The sequence below is a fragment of the Papaver somniferum genome, chromosome 3 (genome assembly GCF_003573695.1).
Source record: "Papaver somniferum cultivar HN1 chromosome 3, ASM357369v1, whole genome shotgun sequence".
NCBI lineage: Eukaryota > Viridiplantae > Streptophyta > Magnoliopsida > Ranunculales > Papaveraceae > Papaver > Papaver somniferum.
The window spans coordinates 56,826,032-56,834,555 of record NC_039360.1 but is presented as its reverse complement, the minus strand read 5'-3'; positions in this window follow the sequence as shown (position 1 = coordinate 56,834,555).

Here is an 8,524-nt window from a genome sequence, read left to right as displayed (position 1 = left end):
TTGGGAAAGTACCCGTCGACCAGCAGATATTCGGGTTTGAAAACTCACTTGGGAGGTCGGATCCCATCTGGATATCCATGTTCACTGAAAAACCACAAACATTGAAAGAAATGAGGGAAATGCAAGAACATTTCATCGCCCTAGAATAAATTCAGGAAGAGTCAAGGGATAGGGGAGTGCAAGAGGCTAGTGCGGCGCCCGAGTCGACATCGGACGATGTTCAAAGGCGGCCCGAGAAGAGACCGATCCCACCTACGCGAGGAAATGGGAAGAAGGAATGGGTGGCTAAAGGAAAGAGGCCGAGGCACGAGGCGAGAACATACACCCATTTGAATGCTCCACTAGAAGAAAACTTCAAAGAGGTCGAAAAAAGGAGTGACATCATATACCCAGCTTCAAGAGGGGTACAGTTCGAGGAGACCAAGGATCACCCGGAATATTGCCATTATCATCAATATCGAGTCCACTCTACAAATAACTGTCGAGAAGTGAAAGACATCGTGCAACACCTTATTAGAGATAATTATCTGAGGCAGTTCGTCTGACACCCAGCCCAGACGACCGCAACGCCCGATGCACCCGTTCATCAGGTCCGGATCGACAGATCCACACAGTTTGTCAACACGATTTTCCATTCCGCCACTCAAGCGTACAATATGAATCCTAGAATCATGTCAATAATGCACAAAAGAGATCATAATGGGAAGGAAATTTTCAGTGTAGCAAAAGTTTTGCCGATGGAATCCTGGATGATGCGACCCATCTTTTTCTCGGCTCAGGATGTCCCGATGAACGTCCAAGCTCACAGTGATCCCTTGGTTATCACCCTACTGATTGAGGAATGGGGGGTAAGAAGGATACTAGTAGATAGTGGGAGCTCAGTCGAAGTACTCTTCTACGATACGTTCAAAAGGATGGAGTTGTCAGATGATATACTCGTCCCATCGAAATATCGTATCTACGGTTTTAATGGGACCATAACCATCCCAAAGGGCGAAGTAAATCTAAGAGTATCGGATGGAGGTGGTTACCTAGATACTTTAACCACATTCTGCGTGGTTGATGTCGCCTCGCCCTATGAAGCTATAATCGGAATACCATGGACCGCGGGAATCAAAGGAGTGGCATCAGCCTATCATCAAAGGTTACGATTCCCAACGTACAAGGGGATAGCTGAGGTCGTAGGAGATCCACAGGCAGCTCGACAGTGCATGCAGGTCGATGACCAGATAAATGAGGAGCGGCGGGCACAACAAAGGGGAGAGAAGAAAAGGGCTAAAGAAGCCAAAGTCACAGAAGAACTGGAAAGAGTTATTTCGCAGGAGGTCATGACTTACGAAGCACAAGGAAACGAGCCTTCATAGCAATTAAAGGAGACATCGCCGGTGAAGGAATCAAAACCAAACTTCTCGGCCGTGGAACCTACTCGGGAGATTAATTTGGGAACTGTAGAAGAACCAAGGGTGATAAGGATCGGGTCCTTACTATCGGACGAACAAGTAAACCATCTCGCGGTGCTAAAGGAAAACATGGACGCATTCGCATGGAATATGCACGATATGGAGGGTATAGATCCGGAGGTATGCTGTCACCATCTAAGGATCGACCCAAGCTTCAAGCCAGTCCGACAAAAGATGAGGCGAATCGCACCAGAATTACAGGCGGCCGTCGAGAAGGAGCTAAAGAAGTTACAGGAATCGGGAATAATTAGGAAATCGCACTACCCACAGTGGATATATAACATGGTCGTGGTACCAAAGAGAAATGGAGGAGTCAGAATCTGTATCGACTTCACCGACCTGAACAAAGCTTGTCCGAAGGACAATTTCCCTCTCCCAAGTATCAATCAACTGGTAGAATCTATAGTGGGGTACGAGGCACTAACGTTGATGGACGGATACGCGGGGTATAACCATATCCCGCTGGCTCCCGAGGATCAAGAACACACCTCCTTCTTCACACCAAGGGGCCTATACTGCTACACCAAGATACCGTTTGGGCTGAAGAATGCAGGCGCCACATATCAGAGGTTGGTGGGCGACATGTTCGAAGACCAGATCCAAAACACCATTGAGGTCTATGTAGACGATATGCTAGTAAAAAGTCGCCTAGCCAAGAATCACATCCGAGACGGGAAATTTTTCGAACGATGAGAGAATATAAAATGAAAGTTAACCCGACCAAATGCGATTTTTGGGTCACATCGGGCAAATTTATGGGATATATCATCACTTCAAAGGGGATAGAAGCAGATCCCGAGAAAGTCAGACCATCCTCGAGATACCGTCACCAGCCACAATAAAATACGTACAAAAGCTGAACGGAAGTATATCAGCATTGGGGCGATTCATATCTTGGTCGTCCGACAAATGCAAGGAAATCTTTAGAACTCTTAAAAAGGGAGAAAAATTCAAATGGACGGACGCCTGTGAGGAGGCGTTTCAGAATATTAAGCCACATCTTGCAAGTCTTCCAGTATTACAAAGACCCGAGCCGTAGGAGGTCCTCACATTATACCTCGGAGCAACTTCATATGCTATCAGTGCAGTCTTAGTTCGAAATGAAGGGAACGAGGAAAAGCCCGTATACTTCATCAGCAAAACATTAAGTCCGGCCGAGAAAAATTATTCAAGGATGTAACAGATGATTCTAGCGCTAGCTTTCGCCACCTTGAAGCTAAGGGCGTATTTCCAAGCCCATCGGATCCGCGTGCTCACAAAATCACCTATTGAGGCGGTACTGGACAATGCAGGCCGATCTGGAAGGATCTCCAAATGGGGGGCGCAAATTAAACAGTTCAATGTTTTCTACGAAATGAGGACAGTAGTGAAGGCACAAGTAGTGGCAGATTTCTTGGCAGATTTTCCACTAAGCGACGAAGATGAGGTCGAGGACATACCCGGAATGGAATAAGATCGAGAAGACCCGACCGACTTACTCGAAGCAAGTAGCCCATCACGTTGGGAAGTATTCGTCGATGGAGCGTCGAACAAAGATGGATCGGGATTTGGGATAGTCTTTACCACACCAAAGGGACGAAAAATGGTTTATTCGATTAGATTGGAATTTAAGGCGACAAACAACGTCACCGAGTACGAAGTTGCGATTCACGCCCTGAGATTAATCGTCGAGATGGGCCTACAAGATGTAAGACTAACTAGCGACTCGCAGTTGGTGATCCGACAAATCACAGGCAAATACGCCATCCACGACCCGATTTTGCGGAAGTACTGGGAGCTCGCCCAATTCTATATCGACCAGATCCCCAGCATCAAATTTCACCACATATGCATAAAAGATAATCGACACTCGGACGCATTGGCATATATTGCATCCCAGCTCACAGACCCAAGTGTGGAGGGTATTCGTGTCATGAGACTCCTCGCCCCATCCATACCAGAGACACCCGAGGTGCACGTCGACGTGGCTATCAACACGGCCGACAGATATTCAGATGGAGATTGGAGAAAGCCGATTCATTCGTACTTGGAGACAGGCGAGTTACCCAAGGGGTGACCCGAGATCAACAAAGTGAAGAGCAAATCGATCGCTTACGAGCTAAGAGACGGGATCCTATACATGAAATCATACCTGGGACCACTCTTAAGATGCTTAAGTAAGGAAGAAGGCCAGACAATCTTGAATAAACTACACTATGGAGCATCCTGAAATCACAGCTCGGGACGAAGTCTGTCAGCGAGAGCGAAAACGATGGGATACTTCTGGCCGTATATGAACGATGATGCAAAACAAATGGCGCAAGCTTGCGAAGAATGCCAGTGGTTTGGTAAGAAGATACATGCACCTTCAGTAACTCTAAACTCAGTAGTAAGCCCCTGGCCCTTCGCAAAGTGGGGGATCGATATCGTGGGACCATTACATGTAGGATCGGGGCAGAGAAAATACTTAATAGTAGCGACGGATTACTTCACTAAATGGGTGGAGGAGGCACCACTGAGACATATCCGTGACAAGGACGTCTTCAGGTTCATTTGGGAGCACATCATATGTCGATTCGGAGTACCGGCGGCCATCGTCTCGGATAATGGAAAACAGCTCCGGGGAGAAAACATCGACCTACTATTTAACACGTACAACATCAGAAAAAGCAAGGCTACCCCCATATACCCTCAAAGTAATGGGCAGGCCGAGATCACAAAAAAAACTATCGCTGACAATATGAAGAAAAAAATTAGATGAAGAATACGGTAATTGGTGCAAAGAACTCTACAATGTTTTATGGGCCTATCGAACCACTCGAAGGGAAGCAACAGGTCAATCACCTTTCATGTTGACCTATGGAACTGAAGCGATACTACCAACTAAAGCAATGATACCCACTACAAGAACTGAAGCCTGGAGGTGAAACATATAGGCAGATCTAATATTGGCCAAGCTCGATGACTTGGAGGAAACAAGGGAGATGAAGTTGCAAAAAATGGAGAATTACCAAAGGAGATTACAACGAGAATACAAAAAACGAGTTCGACCAAGAGAGTTTCAATCGGGGCAGTTAGTGTTGAAATATCTAGCCGATTGGGAACGTGACAAAAAGGGCGGTAAACTAGCAGCAAGGTGGGGAGGACCATACACAATCGTGTCTAAATCTGGTGAAGGAGCTTATCAATTACTCAAACCAGACGGTAAATCCGAGTTAAAACCGTGGAACGCTCAATATCTGAAACTCTATTACCCATGAGGGGTTCGAGGGAAACAGGTAAACATACTTGTTATTCATTCTATTACCCCTCGGGGCAAAGCCAGTGAGGAAGTGCCGAGGTGACTTACACTCGAATGGTCATTCGTACTCGGGGCAAATCCAGTGAGGAAGTGCCGAAGTGACTTACACTCGAATGGTCATTCGTACTCGGGGCAAAGCCAATGTGGAAGTGCCGAGGTGACTTACAGTCGACTGGCTATTCGATACACGGGGAAGTGGCAGTGTTCAAGTACCGAGGTAGCCTAAGGGTACTGGTGGTTGGAAGCCAGATACCAAAGGTTGTTAAGATACAATTTCTTCTCAGCTAGGTAACCTACTTACATCTGAAAGGTTACCCCCATCGCAGATGGCCGTGACCACTTGCTCGAGTTGGTTGGTCGATTACCACTCGGGATTATCGAGCCTAGACCTAGGGCGATTATAACCCTTCCACTGAATCTAAAAGATAGTGATGAGATACCTCAGCTGGGACATGGCATCGGGCCCGATGACCCTCCTTGTTGAGTGTGTTCAACAGAAAAGGCACTAATAACCAAAACATGTGACATCAAATGCAGGTGTGTAACATAAACAACAAGATAAGGCTGAAATTGTCAAGAGAGTTGTCAACACAATGGAAAAGGCGGAAATTGTCAAGGAAAATAGAAAAGGAAAAACAAGCTTGGCGACACAGCACCCCATTTAAAGAAATTGTTCAAAGAAGCATGGGACAAGTGTTCAAACGAATTACAACCCGCAACAAAGGTAAAATTAGTGGCGCAGCACTACAAAAGGCGTGATCAACTCCTGGGTGGAACAACATCGGCCCCTCCCTTCATCTGAGCAACCTCGCGGCACTTTTGCGCGATGTACTCGTTCACACCAGCCTTGATCGCCTCAGCAAGCTCGCTCTGATGAGTTTTTCTCTCGTCCACAGACTGCTGAGAAAGCTGCTCGGACCTCGACTCGGCGGCTTGGAGCTTAACCTTCGTCTCGTCTTCAGCCTTCTTCCACTGCTCCACCTCTTTCCCGAGGTTGTGCACATCTCGCTCCAGATCCTTAGCACGGCCATGCTCGGCTACAACAAAACATTATAAGCATGTTAAACACGGAATATAGCAAAACACAGAGTAAAAACAACAAATTAACTCGGTCTTAAGGCCTCCCCAGCATGCACTCCAGAGACCTGATAGGGTTGACAACACAGATTCTAACGACTCCACGGACTTGGACAACTCATCCTCGACCTTAGAAAGCTTCAACGTTAACTCATTATAGTATTGTTCATTGATTTCATTCGAAGGGCAATATTTCTTGTGATCGCTCCACTCGGCCCTATGACGATTATAGGACAATTGTAGCATCGATAACTGGGTTTGGGTCCACTCTAGGTCATTGGACAGCTTATCGAAGCCCTTGGTCCTTTCAAGAAGATCTCGGTTGGACTGTTCGGCCACAGCTTTTTCCCTCAAAATTCGTCGTCGATCTTCATGAAGATCTCGATTTTGAAGCCTAAGGGAACCATTTTGACTCTCCAGATTATCGTCTAGTAACGTTTTATCACCATCAAGTCTCTGAAACATGCCCAAGCGAGCCCGTAAGTTATCTATCTCCTCGGGGACATACTCAAACAGGCGATATCTGTCCAATTCCTCTTGAAGTTGCTGGATCTCGGCCTCCTGTCGGTCTATCTTCCCATCCTTATTGGAAATTCGTTGTCGAAGATTCTCCACAAGATCTTTCTCGGTATCCCATTTTCTCTTCATAAGCATATACTCCGAAGAAGCGTCTATATCTATACTAGATATTTCGTCTAGAAGAACAATAATTGACTCAGGACATTGGTACGAAGAACTCAATCAACACAACTGTGTAAACAATATACCTTGAGCATCGGCGAGTTTGATTTCCAGGTCACAAGATCGTTCCTTCTCCTGCTAAAGAGCAGCCTCCAACTTCCTAATCTCTTGTCAGCGGAGTGGAGCCTCCAACCTCGACCGATTCAATGCCTACAAATTCCATCCCAAGACGAGATTAGTAAGGCCCGATAACATCACAACGAAGAGTTCAAACAAACCACTTACCGGATTATCAAATACCGGCGCAATGTCATGATACAGGGCACGACAGCAATCATCTGCTCATCAGTATAGGAGCCGAACTCCTCCGAGTGTAATGCGCCAAGAGAATCACACATAGGGCCCGATATGGTAAAAGATGTCAGACCACCCGAGGGAGACCCAACATCCTTATGGGGCAGCTTTTGGAGCGATGTTTGGGTCGGCCCCTGAGATCCAGACTGCACGATAGGAGTCACAATATCAGTTTTCGCAGGAACCTCCCCTTCCTTCTGACCACCATCATCCTCATCAAACAGCTGCTCGTCCCCGAATACATCGTCCTCATCTTCTTGATCAGGGATGTCGATCACAATGTACGAGCTTTTCATCACCACTCCCTTCGCCGCCACCTTTCCCCGAGGAGGATTACGCCTTGGAACCAAACCTTCACCACCAACAGTATCGGACCCTCCAACATCTTCATCCTCACGCCTAGGGATTTTCTGCACAAGGTTCAGCGTCAGAACACGTGAAGGCAAAAAACAGGGGCAAGTACATGTACTTAGAATAAAATCTATATGTTTGTTACCTTCCCCTGGTCTTCCTCGACCCTTGTGCCAGCGCTCCTCTTCTTGGAAATAGAAGCCGATTTGGTAGGCTCGCCCTGAGGCTTAACCTACGACAAGAAAGTAATCAATAACCCAAGCCGATACAGCAGGAATCAAAGAAAGTAGAAAGAAAGCAACATACCCTATCATCGTTAATCACCCAGAATGGATAAGGCTCTGCAGCAAATTGAGGAGTATGAAAGCTACCATGCAAAATTTGGTCGCGGACAAGAAGTGGAACTCGGTCTCAGTATGGGTCATTGGTGTGGCGAGCACGCTTGTTGGAAACTTTACCAAGGGGATCAGCATCTAGCATCAATCTGTCAACACCCTCGGGCATAGATTTCTGACGGTGAGGGCTAGCAGCAAAACCAGCAAGGTCACCATTGGTAGTTGTCCCACTTCGGTAGTTCACGATAAAATTGGCAGAAGTGTAATAGGGAGCGTCTCCAGGATTATAGGTCGACCAATCGGCCGTAGAGCCACGACCCTCGCCTCGGTCTCTCCACTCATTCATCAGACGAAAAGTGGTGCCATTCCACTAAGTCAAGGCCCGATACGGACGAAGCTGCGATAATACCTCATAGTAGAAAGGGCTGGCAGGGTTGTATAGAGGAAAGCGAAGGCCAAGTTCCAACTGCCCACGAGTGATGATGACCGCCTCGGACGACTGCTCATGCTTATCGACATCGGTCTTCTTCAACACACCCGTTTGGCCCGAGACTAGGGTCACTTCATAGTTTTGAAGACCGAATTCTTCCTTCAACTGTTCAATAAACTCATCATCAGACAAGTCTTTGGAGACTCTCTTATCATCCATACATGAAAAAGAGGGAGAATCATCAGGAAAAAGGGAATTTATAGCACGATAATCGTGATGGTAATGACTCTCAAGCCAAAATAAGGAATCAAGAGAAACAACATCTCCCTCGGAGAAGGTATCACTCACGCACCTTTTTTCAGTCATCGACGGAGAAGAAGTAGCCATAGCAGAAAGCGAACGGAGAGATATAAACTTTGATGAAGAGAGAAGTAAAAAGAAGAACCAACCACGACTGTCGCAAACCTCACCAACAGAAACAGCGAAGATGAAGACTGAGAATATAAAAGGGTCGTCGGAGTTAATGGCGTCGGCAAGGAAGGAAGGTGAAGAAGAA